We start from the raw sequence: 19,614 nt of genomic DNA, 5'->3' as shown, positions 1-19,614 counted from the left end.
CCAAATAAAAAAATTCATTCATTTCGATTTATTTGAAAGGGAAAAAATCTAGAGTTCCAAACCTAAATAGACATCCGAAATGTCCATGAATCTCAATGATCAAGAATTGACAATTGACGAGGTAATTTGAACGTGTTAAGTGCTCCGTAATAAGTTTCATGTAGTGAAAAAAAATGGATAGGAGTTGGTCACGTTGCAACAGCTTCCGACCAGTGGCGAAACCAGAGTTTTTTCATCGAGGAGAAAACTTATTTAAAAGCACTCTCATTCGGTGTAAATTTTTTTCTTCCATGAAAATACAACATTTTGGGTCAGGATTTTGGATTGGGGGCAAAATCAAATTTTAAGTCTGAAATTTCAAATCCGCCGGAGAGATCAAAAAATCTAAAATTTTAACATTGAAAATTTCAAATCAACTGGGGGCCGATGCCACCCCTACCCCTATGTAGTTTCGCCCGTACTTCCGACACACCTAACACCGTTGCGATAGGAGGGGCCTTTTCAAGTGGCATTCTCTGGGTTAAACACATTTGACATTCCAACATTCGTTCACGGTGTTTCGAACAAAGTTCTCGGTTTGTGTCTCCCTGAGCGATAGTTCTTCCTTTTCTTATTCTTATTCCATTCTTCTCATTAGTTAAATACTATACTTGTTGATCGTTCTACTAATAAACAGTGGTAGAAACTTAGAATACGTATGGTCCTACACTCATTCACTTCTCACCAACACTTGTCCGTGACCATATCACCACTACTTATGGTCTAAGCATTAGTTTTTTAGTCACTTAACCCTTCAACATGTGCATTGATAATGTATTAAAGTGGATATCTTGGAGGTTGAATAAATTTATTTAAGAAATATGTTCTGCAAGCGTCCGTCATTTCTTCTTCTTTTTTATATTTACAGTGAAAGCTTTACAATTTTACATTCTCGACATAAAACATCTTTGTAAAATTTACATCTTCTCAATACTATTTACATTTTAATCATTTTTTTACACAAGCGTTTCTGCAAATATACATGCAATTTCTTTTCTTGATCATCAATTCTGATATATATGTAACAAATCTGTTATATATTGTGACATGCTCTTTACATAAAATATACATTTGAGGATCCCTTAGTTAATGTGTAAACGAGACGTAATTGTTTCTCCGCTCGATTGTTCGCACCTGTTAGAGCTCTCTTCAACCTGCTCTCATGGCTAGATCAATCGGTTTCGGGTCAAGTAGGAGATCTTTCTATTTGAATCCTATCATATAGCTATAGATTTCATTATCTGAATAATGCGAAGCATCATACTAACACATTTTAAATCTGATATACGTAATTTACCAATTTACCGTAAGTGTGTGTATATATATATAGGGGCAGGATCAATGGGAAGTAACCAATCGGGGGGAATCGGGGGAAGCAAAAAAAAAAAAATTCGTTTTTTTTTGAATTTTTTTTTTCCGGCATCAAGATCACACGAAAATATGAACATTTAGAAGAGACACTTCGTGATGAATGTTATTATTTAGGCGGGAAAACGATCAACAAAAATAACATTCAAGATAATATTGTTCGTGAAGAATATGAACGTTTTTTTTCCATGCTTTGTGAAGTAAAATTTAGCCCGATTTAGAGTTTAGGGTTTAGGGTTTAGGGTTTGGTGTTTTGGGTTTATTCCATAAACCCAAAACACAAAACCCTAAACCCTAAACCCTAAACTCTAAACCGTTCGTGTTAAAAACTCAATCTAAATCCTAAATCTAAACCTTAAACCCTAAATTTCTAAACCCTAATATCTAAACCCTATAAACCCTAATATCTAAACCCTAATATCTAAACCCCAATAGCTAAAACCTCAAAATACGTTCGAAAAACACGATAATTGTTATATATTACTTCTTCGAGCGTTTTCCCGCCAAAATAAAAACATTTATCACAAAGTGTCTCTACTAAATGTTCATATTTTCATCTCATCTACAATGTCCGTGAACAAAGTTTTTTCAAAAAACGAAAAAAAAAGTTTTTGCTTCCCCCCGCTTCCCCTCGAATGGTTACTTCCCTCTTGATCCTACCACTATATATATATATATATATATATATATAGGGGCAGGATCAATGAGGAAGTAACCAATCGGGGAGAAGCGGTGGAAGCAAAAAAAAAAAAAAAATTCGTTTTTTTTGGAATTTTTTTTTCCGGCATCAAGATCACACGAAACTATGAACATTTAGAAAAGACACTTCGTGATGAATGTTATTATTTAGGCGGGAAACGATCGACAAAAATAACATTCAAGATAATATTGTTCGTGAAGAATGTGAACGTTTTTTTTCCATGTTTTGTGAAGTAAAATTTAGCCCGATTTAGAGTTTAGGGTTTAGGGTTTAGGGTTTAGTGTTTTGGGTTTATGGAATAAACCCAAAACACTAAACCCTAAACCCTAAACCCTAAACTCTAAACCGTTCGTGTTAAAAACTCAATCTAAATCCTAAATCTAAACCCTAAACACTAAATTTCTAAACCCTAATATCTAAAACCTCAACATACGCTCGAAAAATACCATAATTGTTATACATTACTTCTTCGAGCGTTTTTCCGCTAAAATAAAAATATTTATCACAAAGTTCTTTATTAAATGTTCATATTTTCATCCAATCTATAATGTTCGTGAACAAAGTTTTTTCAAAAAACAAAAAAAAAAAATCTTGCTTCCCCCCCTTCCCCCCGATTGGTTACTCCCCCTTGATCCTACCACTATATATATATATATATATATATATATATATATATATATATATATATATATATATATATATATATATATATATATATATATATAGTGAAGGGATCCAAAGAAAACTAAGGGTAGGAGAGAACCCATAGAACCCACAGATTGGATTCAATCTGAACATAGATTGACCTCAATCTGCACACTGATCGAGTCAATCTGCACACTGATCAAGTCAATATGCACACATATTGAGTCAATCTGCACACAGATTGAGTTTAGTCTATGAGTTCTCTCATACACTTGGTTCTCTCTGGATCTTCACTATATATATATATATATATATATATATATATATATATATATATATATATATATATATATATATATATATATATATATATATATATATATATATATATAACTAATATTTAAACTCTAACCATATCATGTCATAAATAATAATTTTTCTTCATAAAAGAATATCAAAAAATAAAAAGAAAAAAACTAGGCCACGATGATGTCATTAATCCTAATTATTTTAAAATTAAAAAAAATGAAGAACTTATAAATAGTAATCTATCTATAACTAATATTAAAACTCTAACCATATGATGTCATAATTATTTAAATAAATAACCATTAAAAAAAATCAATAATCAGACTAAAAAAATGCGTGATTAAAATACTGTCCAATTTTTTAAGACTAGCAAAATTACAAGCACGCTTCTAGGGTTTCTCCATCTCATCTTCATCTGCTTTCTCATCTTCATCTGCTATCTCATATTCATCTCTTTCTTCTTAAAAAAATCCATTCTCTCTTGAACTCTAACTTATGCGATCTATAGCCGCCACCATCTCCGCCATCGCACCACCACCACCGCGGCTGCCATCTACAATTGCTGTCAATTTGAAAACCCTCACAAGAAACCCTAACGGGATTTTTAAGATATAATTTCGTTGCAGATTCTAGCAAGAAGGTATGCCCAAATTGGGATTTTCTTTTCATTTAACAAAATACTTTCAGTTTTGATTTATTAATTTCTTCTTTTACTAACAATTACTGGGTTAGGCGATTTTTAGGGTTTACTAACAATTCTTAGCTTGCTATTGTTCAATGTAAGTTTTCTTTTAAACTTTGTATCTTTATAAGTTCATTAGTCGTAGGTGTGGATGGCTTAGGCAAAGAAAAAGTGCAACCAGTAATATATATATATATATATATATATATATATATATATATATATATATATATATATATATATATATATATATATATATATATATATATATATATATATATATATATATATATATATATATATATAAGGATAGCTGGATAGATCTAGCTTTGCATAGTTCAACATGATTTTGTTATTTGCTTTGTTATGTGTTTTTGGTTTACATAATTGATTTTGTTATGTGTTTTGCATATTTCAACTTGATTTTGTAATTTTGTGTTTTGTTATGCATTGAGCTTTCAAAATTTGTCTTAGGTAATAAGTGTTACTTGCATAGTATAGAGGAATTTAAGATACTTGGTTATCTATTAAGTATTATATATTTAATCGTCAATGCTGATTAGTTTGTTATTTGTTGCATATTAAAACAGAAGGGGATCTTAATGGGGGATTTAAAGTGTTGAAGGTAGTGCGTGCAAGTAATGGATGTTCAAACCTGGTAACGTTATTCTCATATGCTTTAAATTTTACATGATCTTAATGTTTGGAATCAATAGTTAGACTTGATGTGTTCATAATTTCATATAGAGATATAAGTGATCAAATGTCTGACCTAATCATAAATATTATAGGTTGTAAGATGAGTGGGTCTTGTGGATGGGTACTTGAGTTATAAAAACACATTGTGAGTTTAGACATGTGTGACAACCCGGAAATTTCTGAACAAATTTAAACTTGATCTTTATATATTTTCGACACGATAAGTAAAGTCTGTAATGTTGAAATATCAAAAACTTTGAACTGTGTTCATGTAATCAATTACCCTTTGACTGTGCTTGACGATTCACGAACATTTATGTGTATATAGATATGTATATATAATATAGTTATATTAATTGAAAACGTTAACAAAGTATTAGATGTATAATACTTTACATAAACGTATTTGTTTCAAAATATGTTTAATATATTTATCGACAGAATTAAAAGATAATATTAAATGATTGAATTATCAGATACATTGTGATATGATTACGGGTCTATGTTATGAGGTCCACTGTTGTGACGACCCGTCCTAATCCACCTGGACGAAGTCATCAACATCTGGTCCCATTGCGAGGTACTGACCTAAATATACCATGAATGACTCCATGTAATATCCTTCGATTGAGCAAATGCACAGCGGAAGACTTAATTCATACCTAAGAATAAACATGCTTAAAAGTGTCAACCGAAAGGTTGGTGAGTTCATAGGTTTATCATAAACAATCATAAAATTCAGTAATTTTAATAGACCACAAGATTTCAGTTTCATAAATATATGTACACTCGCAAGTGTATAAAAGTATTCTATAAGTTGTTGAGCGCTTCGGTAACCATACTTAACAATTAATGTGGCATATTTCCTTTATTATGAAATCTCCCTACACTATACCAAGTGTAGTAAAAATGAAGTACTATGCAACCGTTTACGATACTAGAGCGACTAGCCCTATTGGGGTGGTCAAACCTGATAGATCTATCAATAGGATTCGCACTTACATGTTCTTCCAACATGTAAATATTAGTTACCAAGCTATTAGGGAAGATATGCAAGGTGGTACAACTCAACGTAGAATATATTTTAAGTACTTGTGTCTATTTCGTCAAACATAGAAGCAGCACATGTATTCTCAGCCCAAAAATATATATTGCAAAAGCAATTAAAAAGGGAGCAAATGAAACTCACAATACTGTATTTCGTAGTAAAAATACATATGACGTCATTGAACAAGTGTAGGGTTGGCCTCGGATTCACGAACCTATATCATTTATATATATATTAACACGCATAATTGTAATCGAATAAATTTATATATATAAGTTTATTAGTTATATCATTTTTATATTAATAATTTATATGTCTCACATATTCATTGTATACATTGTAAATAATTAAAAATATTAATTTTGTTATGTTATATGTATTAAATATATTTTTATATATGTATATATCATTTGTTTGTTAAAATTATTAATTATAATAATACTAAAATAATATTAGTAAAGATAAAAATAATCATATTCATAAAATAATACTAAAGATAATAATGATAAAAATAATGATAATTATAATAATAATACTAGTGATAGTTTTAAGAATGGTAATTTTAATAGTCATGATAATAATAATACTTATACCCATAATGATAATAATGTTAATGGTAATAATAATACTTATCTTTAATAATAATAATGATGTGTGTTATAAAAGTAATAATTGGATGATAATTTTATTATTATTATAGATATTGCATAGTATATTTTTTTGAGTATAAATAGGTGTGTTGAGTTAGAGTTTATTGTATGTATTTTTTGGTTAACAAAAACACTCTCTCTCTAGATTCCAAATGCCACCAAACTCTCATTGTACATTTTTCTATAAATAAAAAACCAATTACTCATACCTTTTGTTCAACCTTTGTTTTCTCCGTTTTACAGTATCTCTATCTCTATATACCTTCTACAGTCAAGAACCACTAAAGGTAGTTATAAGCCTACTGAATTATAACACGTTATCAGCACGATTATCTCAACATTTATACTAAATATGGTTGGCTCTGCCACCTAACTAATATATGGTCGGTTATACCACCTAAATGATATATGGTCGACACTGTCGCCTAATTTACATTTATGTTATCTAACATTTATTTATGTATACTAACATTTACATTTATGTTATCTAACATTTATTTATGTATACTAACATTTACAGTTATGTTCACTAACATTTATATTTATGTTATTTAAGTTATATATGGTCGGTTATACCACCTGAATTATATTTTCTGTAATCTAACTCTTATTAACTTCACTAACATTTATATTTATGTTATTTAAGTTATATATGGTCGGTTATACCACCTGAATTATATTTTCTGTAATCTAACTCTTATTAACTTCACTAACATTTATATTTATGTTAATATGTTAATAAGACCTCATGATTGTACGCAACACGTCATTTGACAACACGGTACTTTATGTACGCAACACGTCATTTGACAAAACGGTACCATGGGTCGAGATTAATTCCGATCAATACGAATACGATGGGGTCTTTATATGTTATCTAACATTTATGATTACTTATGCAATTAATCATTATTTATTTCATGCATACTAATGTTTATTCTTAAATTTATAATCTTAAAAGTTAAAATAAAAAAAAGTAGTTTGTATTTTTATTAAAAGTAAATCTTAAAAGTTAAAATAAAAAAGTAGTTTGTATTTTTATTAAAAGTAAATCTTAAAAGTTAAAATAGAAAAAGAAGTTTGTACTTTTATTAAAAGTAAATCTTAAAAGTTAAAATAAAAAAAGTAGTTTGTATTTTTATTAAAAGTAAATCTTAAAAGTTAAAATAGAAAAAATAGTTTGTATTTTTATTAAAAGTAAATCTTAAAAGTTAAAATAAAAAAAGTAGTTTGTATTTTTATTAAAAGTAAATCTTAAAAGTTAAAATAAGAAAAGTAGTTTGTATTTTTATTAAAAGTAAATCTTAAAGGTTAAAATAAGAAAAATATATTATAATAATATATATTATAACTTAATATATATTATAATAATATCATTAATAATATAATATAATATGAACCTATATTCCCTTATGATTTTATTATTTGTAATCATACCATTATTCCTTTGTTTACTACTTATGAATCTAAACTAATTCTAATTGCATGTTGTTATTTATCTACGAAAAAAAAATATTATGATTATGATTATGATTTATGTTGTTCATCTTTCTGAAAATAGAAAATGTCAAACTTATCAAAGCTTGAGTTTGATGCCTTAGACGTATCGGGAACAAACTACACATCATGGGTTATGGACGTAGAAATAAATCTTGGATCATTGGGTATTCTAGAAACTTTAAAAGAAAATAATACTTGTTCCGATCAAGATAAATTAAAATCAATTGCTTTTATTCGCAAACATATTGATACCACCTTAAAACATATGTTTCTCACTATCAAAGATCCACATGTTTTATGGGAAAGTATCAAGAGTAGATTCGATAATCAAAAGGAAATATTACTTCCAGCTGCGAGGGAAGAATGGAGAAATCTAAGGTTCCAAGATTTCAAAAAGGTAAGTGAATACAGCTCGGCCATGTTCAAGATCCGTTCAAAGCTTCAATTCTGTGGTCAAGAAATAAGTGATGCTGATATGATGGAGAAAACTTTCTCCACAATGCATTCTGCAAATATAACTGTGCAAGAAAATTTAAGATTGCAGAATTGTAAAACTTTTTCCAAATTTCAAACTTATCTCTTAGTTGCAGAAGTTAATAAAGAATTACTGATGAAAAATCAAGAATCTCGTCCTACCGGTGCGCTAGCATTTCCTGAAGCTAATGCTATTAACAATAATAATAATAATAATAAAAGAAGAAATGCACATGGACGAGGGCGTGGAAGAGGTCGTAGCCATATTGGCCAAAACCATCATCATGGAAATTACCATAACAATAATAAAAATCATAACTATGTTCGAAATCACCCTTATGGTAATGGTCGTGGTGGTGGTCGTGGTCGTGGTGGTCGTGGTGGTCGTGGTCGTGGACAAAGAAATAATAATCCACAAAATTATAAAATCCAAACACCATACAATCCCATAAATCACAATGTTGAAGAAGGCTCTTCAAAGAATGTTGAAGATTCTTGTTACCGATGTGGTAAAATTGGCCACTGGTCTAAAAACTGCCGAACAAATCAGCATTCTGTTAATCGGTATCAAGAATCCCTAAAGGGAAAAGGAAAAGAAGCAAATCTTGTGGATAACCTTGATACAAAAATCACTGAGCCAACTTGTGACTACTTTAATGAATAAATTTCTAATATCTATATATATATATATATATATATATATATATATATATATATATATATATATATATATATATATATATATATATATATATATATATATATATATATATATATATAGATATCCTATTATATGTTCTCGTTAAATAAATGGTTGTAGATTTTCAATCTACACCATATCTAGTTTACTACATATTTCCTTATTATATGCTATCGTTTGTAACATGTTTTGAATGTAATATATTGATGAATTATATACTCATTATTTGTTTCTCATATTTTTTTGAAGTTCATGATGTATACTGCTGGAGTAAAAAATCAGTCAAATGGTGGAGATATTTGTATTGCAGACAGTGGTGCCACTCACACCATACTCAAATCTAAAAAATATTTCACAGACTTGAAAGCAACGGAAGGAACTATACATACTATATCAGGTCCTGTGGACTTAATAAAAGGAATGGGAAAGGCAAAATTCATGTTACCAAATGGTACGAATTTTCTGATAAATAATGCCTTATTTTCTCCCATGTCAAAGAGAAATTTGTTAAGTTTCTCTGACATATACCAAAATGGATATGATTATCAGTCAGTGACAACAGAAAATGAAAAATATTTAAGTATCACTGATAAGAATCGTGTAATTGAAAAACTACCAAGACTTCATTCTGGTTTACATTATACACATATAAATGTACCTGAAGTAAATGTGGTAGTTAAAGAAAAATTATGTGATCCTGTAATGATCAGTTTGTGGCATGAGAGATTAGGTCACCCAGGATCAACAATGATGAAAAGAATAATACAAAATACACATGGACATCCATTGGCGGATCAAAGGATCCCTCATGATGCACTTATCCCATGTACATCATGCTCACTTGGAAAGTTGATAATAAGACCATCACCTCTTAAGGTTGAAAAAGAATCACCAATGTTTCTTGAAAGAATTCAAGGTGATATATGTGGACCAATTCATCCACCATGTGGACCATTTAGATATTTTATGGTTCTAATAGACGCATCTAGTAGATGGTCTCATGTTTGTCTATTATCAAGTCGAAATATGGCATTTGCAAAATTTCTTGCTCAAATTATTAAATTGAGAGCACATTTCCCTGATTATACTATTAAAAGGGTGAGACTAGATAATGCCGGTGAGTTTATGTCTCAAGCATTTAATAACTTTTGCATGTCTATTGGGATTATTGTTGGACATCCCGTTGCCCATGTGCATACACAAAATGGTTTAGCTGAATCATTAATTAAACGATTGCAACTAATAGCTAGACCATTGATAATGCGAACAAAACTCCCAGTATCTGTATGGGGCCATGCAATTTTGCATGCTGCATCATTGATTCGCATTAGACCAAGCGCAAGTCATACATATTCTCCTTTGCAACTTGCTTTTGGTCATCAGCCAAATATTTCCCACCTTAGAACATTTGGTTGTGCGGTTTATGTCCCTATCGCACCACCACAACGCACTAAAATGGGTCCTCAAAGAAGGATGGGAATATATGTTGGATATGAAACATCTTCAATAATAAGATATATTGAACCCATGACGGGTGATGTTTTTACAGCACGTTTTGCTGATTGTCACTTTAATGAAACATTATTCCCTAGATTAGGGGGAGAAATAAAAAATAAAGAAAATGATGTTTCATGGTGTGAACCTCAATTAATGTATCTTGATCCTCGCACAAAAGAATGCGAGATTGAAGTTCAAAAAATAATGCATATGCAAGAACTTGCAAATAAATTGCCTGATGCATTTACAGATACAAAAAAGAGTGACTAAATCATATATACCAGCAGCAAATGCTCCAGCTCGAATTGAAATTCCAAAAACTGGCAATAATGTTATTCTTGAGTCTTTGCCACGCCAGAAACGTGGGAGACCAATTGGTTCCAAAGATAAAAATCCTCGGAAAAGAAAATCAGCTGATAATGAGGTAAAAGAAAGTGTTCAAGAAGAACTACAAATCAATACTCCTTCTGCAGAGGAGATTGATGATGTCAATACGGAATTTTCAATCAATTACGCACATTCAAAAATATTATGGAACCGAAATGAAATGAAAAATCTTGATGAGATATTTTCATATAATGTTGCATATGACATCATGAATGATGATGATGATCCAGAACCAAAATCTGTCATGGAATGTCAAAATAGACATGATTGGGATCATTGGAAAGGAGCAATACGAGCTGAATTTGAATCACTCAATAAAAGAAAAGTTTTCGGATCTATCATTCTCACACCTAAAAGATGTGAAACCTGTGGGATATAGATGGGTTTTTGTGCGAAAAAGAAATGAGAAAAATGAAGTTACAAGGTATAAAGCTAGACTTGTAGCTCAAGGTTTTTCTCAAAGACCGGGAATTGATTATGAGGAAACTTATTCTCCTGTTATGGATGCAATTACTTTTAGATACTTAATCAGCCTGGCAGTTTCTGAAAATTTAGAAATGCATCTCATAGATGTTGTGACTGCTTATCTTTATGGATCACTTGATAGTGATATATATATGAAGATACCTGAAGGATTTAAGGTATCAGAAGCAACCAATGCAAAACCCAAAGAAATGTACTCAATCAAGTTACAAAGGTCTTTATATGGGTTGAAACAATCGGGTCGCATGTGGTATAAACGATTAAGTGATTACTTGATAAGCAAAGGGTATACAAATAATCTTATTTGCCCATGTGTTTTCATTAAGAAAACAACATCCGAATATGTGATCATAGCTGTTTATGTTGATGATCTTAATATCATAGGTACAAATAAAGAGATCCATGAAGCCATTCAACTTCTAAAGAAAGAATTTGAAATGAAAGATCTCGGAAAAACCAAGTATTGCCTTGGTTTACAAATTGAACATATGCCTAATGGTTTACTTGTACATCAAACAACATATACTGAAAAGATTTTAAAACGTTTTAATATGGACAAGGCAAAACCATTAAGTACTCCTATGGTTGTTAGATCACTTAATGTTGACACTGATCCATTTCGTCCCTGTGAAGATCATGAAGATATCCCGGGACCAGAAGTACCATATCTTAGTGCAATTGGAGCTCTTATGTATCTTACAAACTGTACAAGACCTGACATTTCTTTTGCAGTTAATTTGTTGGCAAGGTTCAGCTCAGCTCCTACCAAAAGACACTGGAATGGGATCAAACACATATTTCGATACCTCCGAGGAACTACTGATTTAGGATTATTTTATTCTAACGAATCAAAACAAGATTTGGTTGGTTATGCAGATGCAGGTTATTTATCTGATCCACATAAAGCTAAATCTCAAAATGGATATGTATTCCTAAATGGAGGTACCGCAATATCATGGCGTTCTCAAAAACAAACACTTGTTGCAACATCATCAAATCATGCCGAAGTAATTGCATTACATGAAGCCAGTCGGGAATGTTTTTGGTTGAGATCAATGACACAACTCATTACTGATTCTTGTGGACTAGAACGCAATAAAAGTTCAACAACTATCTATGAAGATAATGTAGCTTGCATAACACAGATGAAAGAAGGGTATATCAAAAGTGACCGAACAAAACACATACCCCCTAGATTCTTCTCATACACTCAAAATCTCATTAAGGACAACCAGATTGAAATGAGATATGTTCAGTCCAGCAAAAACTCTGCTGACTTTTTCACCAAAGCACTTCCAACTGCTATTTTCAGAACACATGTTCATAATATTGGCATGAGGCATGTTCAGAAGATGTAACAACTCAGGCGTTGCCTACTTGAGGGGGAGTCAACTCTATGCTGCACTCTTTTTCCCTTAGCTAAAGTTTTATCCCAAAGGGTTTTCTTTAGCAAGGTTTTTAACGAGGCAGTACTAGTTATTCACTAATAAAATTATCATCCAAGGGGGAGTGTTATAAAAGTAATAATTGGATGATAATTTTATTATTATTATTATAGATATTGCATAGTATATTTTTTTGAGTATAAATAGGTGTGTTGAGTTAGAGTTTATTGTATGTATTTTTTGGTTAACAAAAACACACTCTCTCTAGATTCCAAATGCCACCAAACTCTCATTGTACATTTTTCTATAAATAAAAAACCAATTACTCATACCTTTTGTTCAACCTTTGTTTTCTCCGTTTTACAGTATCTCTATCTCTATATACCTTCTACAGTCAAGAACCACTAAAGGTAGTTATAAGCCTACTGAATTATAACAATGTGATAATAATATCAATAATAAGAATAATAATAATATTAATAAAAGTAATAATAATAATAAATAGAAATTCTACCTCAAAAAGAGAATGGCTTAAAATAATGCCCCAGCCCGGGCTCGAACCCACGACCTCTCATATAACACAAACACACTAAACCACTCGACTGCTACATACTTTCTGATTTAATGCCATATTACGGAATATATAACCCGTATTTGTTTCGGCCATCAGCAAATTTCCATCCTTTCACAGCCCAATGTTTAATTGGCCCAACAGCGATTATATATCTCGGCCCAGACAAAACAATCACAACCCAATGTCATACTGGATTCGGTAATAGCTAAAAAAAATAATAAATAACATAAAGGTCTTAAAGTTTTCGTGATTGTGGGAAACAGAAACAATAATAGTATATATCATCATCAACAACGTTTTCACCATCCTTTATCATTGTTATAATCATTGTCACTGTTAATCATTATTTTCTTCGAACAAAAGCTGTAACAGCAGCAATTCAGTAATATTCTGGTGGTATTGGTGTTTTTTCTCGGTTAGAAATAGGAGAGAGAGAGATGAGAGAGAGAGTGGTTGTTCATGGTGATTATATGGGTGTCTTTTACGGCTGCTACATCAGCAGCTTTTGATGGTTTAAGGCTGTAAAGTGTGACGATCGCTCCAAATCCATATGGACGAACACGTCATTCATCGATTTCATTGCGAGGTATTTGACCTCTTTATGATACGTTTTATAAACATTGCATTCTTTTGAAAAGGCACACCATAAGTGAATATTTAAATCAAAGGTTTTCGACATCTGATGATTTCTATATATAGACAATCACCATGAATAATTGTTTACAATAATGCTTCCGTTGACAATGCGGTCAAAATAAGATACATGGTGATGATTTGGCGAATGCAACGTTTCCTTGAAAAATATGCTATGTAAGACTCCATGCACATAGCTTGTCTAACATATAAGCAAACAGCGGAAGACTTCTAGGAAACCTGAGAATAAACTTGCTAACAAGTGTCAACACAAAGGTTGGTGAGTTCATAGTTTTATTGTTTCGTATAATCTGTATATAAAGGTGGATCACAAGATTTCAGTTATTTCATCCAGAAACGTTTATCAAAATATTCTATAAGATTGAGCACTCTGGTAACTAAGCTTTAACGTTTATCTAATAAGTACCCCTGTGTTTAACATGCAACCAACATGTACGATACACTCAAATAGCATACGCCTGTTTTATAGTTCAGGCTAGGGTTTCTATGATGGAATACCGTGTGTACTTTTCAAATTCAGATTAACGCAGCGGACAGTTAAAATTAAATATAATCTATATTACAAAACATGCACATGATTGACGGTTCCACCAAGATCCAATTACACCACTAATAATTGTCAAAATATATAAATCACAAGAGTGAGTTAAATGATATACCTTTCCTGAAGAAACAGATTGTAGGAGAAAAACTTACAATCAATAGTATGACCGTCTCTTTGGATAGTCCACACTACACTTCAAACGACCGTCAATGGATGCTAGTCCAAAACCCAAGTAACAATTAATCAACCCTTGATTAATTGTGAAAACTATTAAAACAATAATACTCCGTATATATCTATTTCTTTCTCAAAGAAAATGGTGAAGTTGTTTCTTTTGGATTTGTTGTTTTTTGTTGTGTACCAAATCAATACTAATGTTTTGAGTTTATATCTCGGTTGACAACTCTTACATCCCAACTAGAACATGCTAAAATGATATAATATTTAGTATATTATTACTAACTCTATTATTTGTTATGCTTTTTCTTTTCTTTTTGCTTTAACTTTTGTTTTTGTCTCCCACACACAAATAATAACCAGTAAATATATTTTATGGAGTAGGTGATTGATTATCAAGTCCCACATTACTTAATCAAACAATGGAGTCTTCTGCTTGGATAAAATATATACATACATCATATATATATATATATATATATATATATATATATATATATATATATATATATATATATATACTATTTGACGTCTATGTGTATATGTGTGTGACCTTGAAGGCTCAAATAAATTTAGCCATATAGTTTTATGTTGTATCTTGCACATTAATCCTACAGACTCCCACTTGTGCATGATACAAGATCAAGTAACTATACAAATAATAGATACCGTCTAGCAACAGGTCATTGTTCCTAAATTCACGTGAGGGTAGTTTCTCAGAGCTGCTTATAGTAAGTGCTAAATGTCATTCATCCTTTTGTTTCAGATACTTTAGTTAAACTTGAGATATGGATCATCGGTCATTCTCATTTGTTTAACAATTTTATTTTTTTTGATCTTAGAATTGAATTAGATCACCAAATTAATTAAGTATCATCTTAATTACATCTGGGTACGGCCACACAAATATCTTATTCATTCATCGAGGAGCTCAAAAGTATCTAACTCCAAACATTTTGGAGGAACAAATCCTATATTGCATACACGTGTCTCTCACGAGCTTTACATTATACCCAATTATGGCCTTTATTACAGCCTTATTCAGGACAGCATTTAACCATATCAAAATACAATATTCCACACATCGAAACCGGCGTGCATCTCAAGTCTAAGGACATAAAGACATAATCACTAAAAGATTCACTACTGACAATGATCCATGTAGTGATATCTCGGTTGGGTCATTCCAATATATCATCAATGAATACATATGAATTTGGTCTCTACAAGTTAACTATTTATCATCAATAAATATAACCAACATTCATATTAATCTTAATCCATGTTATTCCCATAACATGATTGATTATGGAGATTTTGAATAATCAACAATTACTCATGGATTAAACATGCTAATATAGAACACAGTGATATAAATGAAAATGATCATACCATCAATATATCAATTCATTATGATAATACTGTTTAATGTTCCAAAAATATCCAAATACTAAATTACAAATGAAAAAGATCAGCAGCATAACGAAGTCCAATACTACTAGCATGATCATCATGCTTGTTGTGTGTCATGGGCTTTGTGAACGGGTCAGCCACATTATCATCCGTATGAACCTTAAGAATACTAATATCATTCCTCTCAACGACTTCTTGAATGTAGTCGAACTTTCAAAGAATGTGTCTGCTACCTTTACGTACACGTGATTCTTTCGCAAGTATAATAGCACTTGAATTATAACAGTACATTTCCATATGGAATTTAATGCTGGGAACTACTCCGAGTTCAGCAATAAACTTCTTAATCCAGACAGCTTCTTGAGCAGCTTCTGAGGCAGCAATGTATTCTGCTTCCGTTGTAGACTGTGCAACAGTGCTCTGCTTTGAGCTTCTCCAATCAACTGACCCGCCATTCATGACAAAGACATACCCTGATTGGGATCGAGAATCATCTCTATCAGTTTGGAAACTAGCATCTGTATAACATATAATACTCAACTCTTCTTCCAAACCACCGTAAACCAAGAACATATCTTTAGTTCTTCACAAATACTTAAGAATGCTCTTAACAGCAATCCAATGTTCTTCACCTGGATTCTGTTGATAACGACTCGTCAAACTCAAAGCTAACGAGACATCAGGTCTAGTACATAACATAGCATACATAACGGATCCTATAGCCGAAGCATAAGGAACACATTTCATTCATCTTATCTCATCAGGTGTGATAGGACTTTGAGACTTGCTCAAGGTTATGCCCTTTTGCATGAGCAATGCTCCTCGATTGGAGTTTTGCATGTTAAATCTTCGTAAGATTTTGTAAATGTATATACTTTGACTCAAACCAATAAGCCTTTTGGATCTATTTCTATAGATCCTGATTCCTAAAATATACTTAGCTTCTCCAAGATCTTTCATGGCAAAACATTTTCCAAGCCAAGATTTGACATCTTGCAAAGTTGGAATGTCATTTCCAATAAGTAGTATGTCATCAACATACAAGATCAAGAAGACAACTTTACTCCCACTAGCTCTAATGTAAACATAGGGCTCATCTTGGTTTTGAGAAAAACCAAACTCTTTGATTTTCTGATCAAACTTAAGATTCCAGCTCCTGGATGCTTGCTTTAATCCATAAATGGATTTTAGAAGCTTGCATACTTTATTAGGATGCTTTGGATTTACAAACCCTTCCGGTTGAACCATATATACGTCCTCACTTAGGTCACCATTTAGGAAAGCGGTTTTCACATCCATTTGCCATATTTCATAATCATGAAAAGCAGCTATAGCAATAAGTATCCTAATTGACTTAATGCTCGCGACTGGTGAATAAGTTTCCTCATAATCAATTCCTTGAGTTTGAATATAACCTTTTGCCACCAATCGAGCCTTAAAAGTGTTTACATTATCGTCCATGTCAGCCTTCTTCTTGAAGACCCATTTACACCCAACTGGTTTACAATTGGGTGGAAGATCAATCAAGTCCCATACTTGATTTTCTTTCATGGAATGCATCTATGTATTCATAGCATCTCTCCATTTTTCAGATTCTAAACCTGATATGGCCTCACGGTAGCTAGAGGGTTTATCATAATCCCCTAGATGAGGTTCATCTGAATTAATCAGAAGATTTAACTTCTCAGGTCGTTGAGGAGTTCTACTAGATCTACGAATTATAGGTGCAACACGTTCTGGCTCATCAACAATGTGCTCAGCTTCAACGTGTGGATAACTAGTGCCTTCAGAAGGTATGTTACCTTGTGATTCTTGAATTTCTTCAAAATCTACTTTACTCCCACTAACTTCTTGTAAGAGAAGATCTCTTTCCAAAAATTCAGCAAACCGAGCAATAAACACTTTATTTTTAGCTTGGTAGTAAAAGTAGTAACCCATTGTTTCCTTTAGGTATCCCACAAAGTGACATTTGATACTTCTGGGTTCTAATTTGTTTGAAGTGTTATGTTTCACATACGCTTCACAACCCTAGACTTTCAAATAAGACAACTTGGGAGTCTTCCCATGCCATAGCTCATATGGTGTCTTTTCTACCTTCTTGGTTGGAACCATATTGAGTATGCGTGTAGCAGAATCCAATGCATATCCCCAAAAAGATGGTGGTAGAGTAGTCAGACTCATCATAGATCGAACCATATCAAGTAAAGTTCGATTCCTCCGCTCAGACATGCCATTGTGTTGTGGTGTGTAGGGTGGAGTGAACTGTGAGACAATCCCACGATTCTTCAGGTGGTCCAAAAACTCTTGACTCATATACTCCCCTCCTCGATCAGAGCGAAGGGCTTTAATGGTCTTTCCAAGTTGATTCTCTACTTCATTTTGAAAGATTTTGAACATTTCAAAAACTTTATGTTTATGTTTCAGCAAATAAACATAACCATATCTAATATAATCATCAGTAAATGTAACGAAGTATGATTCACCATTTCTAGACATAGTTCTAAAAGGGCCACATACATCAGTATGTATTAGTCCTAAAAGATCTTTAGCTCTTTCACCTAAACCGGAGAAAGGAGCCTTTGTCATCTTTCCACATAAACATGACTCGCATAAATTAAATGATTCAGAGCCAGTTGATTCCAAAAGCCCATCCGATTGGAGTTTTGAAATGCGTTGTTTATTTATATGACCAAGACGACAATGCCATAGATAGGTCTTGTTCAAGTCTTTCTTGAATCGTTTGGCAGTACAGGTATATACAAAATTATTATTTGAAATCACACCATGCATATCAATTTCAAAAATACCATCACGTGGAATAGCATTAAAATAAAATACATTATTCTTAGAAACTGAAATACCAAAGTGCGTAAAAGTAAGTTCAAAACCAACATTTTTCAAAAGAGAAACTGAAATTACATTGCTCGTAATACTTGGAGCATAATGACATTGTTCCAACAAAACAATAAGACCACTAGGTAGAGTAAGCTCATAGGTGCCAATAGCTTCGACTGCAGCTCGAGCCCCATTGCCCACTCTTAAGTCTAGTGTGTTGTTCTTCAGTCTCTTACTTCTTCTCATTCCCTGCATATTGTTACAGACGTGAGTACCACAACCAGTATCAAAAATCCAGGAATCACTAGAAAAAGTATATAACTGTATATGAAATATACCTGATTTGCTGGTCTGGCCAGCTTTGCCTTTTCTCAACTCAGATAGGTAGGAAGGACAGTTCCTCCTCCAGTGGCCAACTTTTCCACAGTGAAAACATTCGGCGTCTTTTGCTGGGTTTTCTTTCTTGGGAGGTGGTGGAATCTTTTTCTTAGCAACTGACTTGCCTTTTCCTTTTCCCCAAGTTTTTGGCTTATTATTTCTCACCTTACCATCCCTAATCATCAGGACACCTGGATTGGAAACCTTATATGGAATATCCTGTTCAGCAGTTTTGAGCATCGAGTGCACCTCTGCCAGAGATTTCTCCCAACCTTGCATATTGTAATTCATCACAAATTGGTGATACGATTTTGGTAATGAAACCAAAACCGTGTTCACAGCCAAGTTAGGCGGCAAGGTAGTTCCAAGTTTTTCCAATCGGTCAATGTAGCTTTTCATTTTTAAGACATGAGAGCTCACTGATTGACCCTCCTCCATTTTGCATGTTTGAAGAAGCTTATAAGTTTCATATA

The sequence above is a fragment of the Rutidosis leptorrhynchoides genome, chromosome 9 (genome assembly GCF_046630445.1).
Source record: "Rutidosis leptorrhynchoides isolate AG116_Rl617_1_P2 chromosome 9, CSIRO_AGI_Rlap_v1, whole genome shotgun sequence".
Classification (NCBI taxonomy): domain Eukaryota; kingdom Viridiplantae; phylum Streptophyta; class Magnoliopsida; order Asterales; family Asteraceae; genus Rutidosis; species Rutidosis leptorrhynchoides.
The sequence above is the reverse complement of the archived record's forward strand: the minus strand, read 5'-3'. Positions refer to the sequence as shown.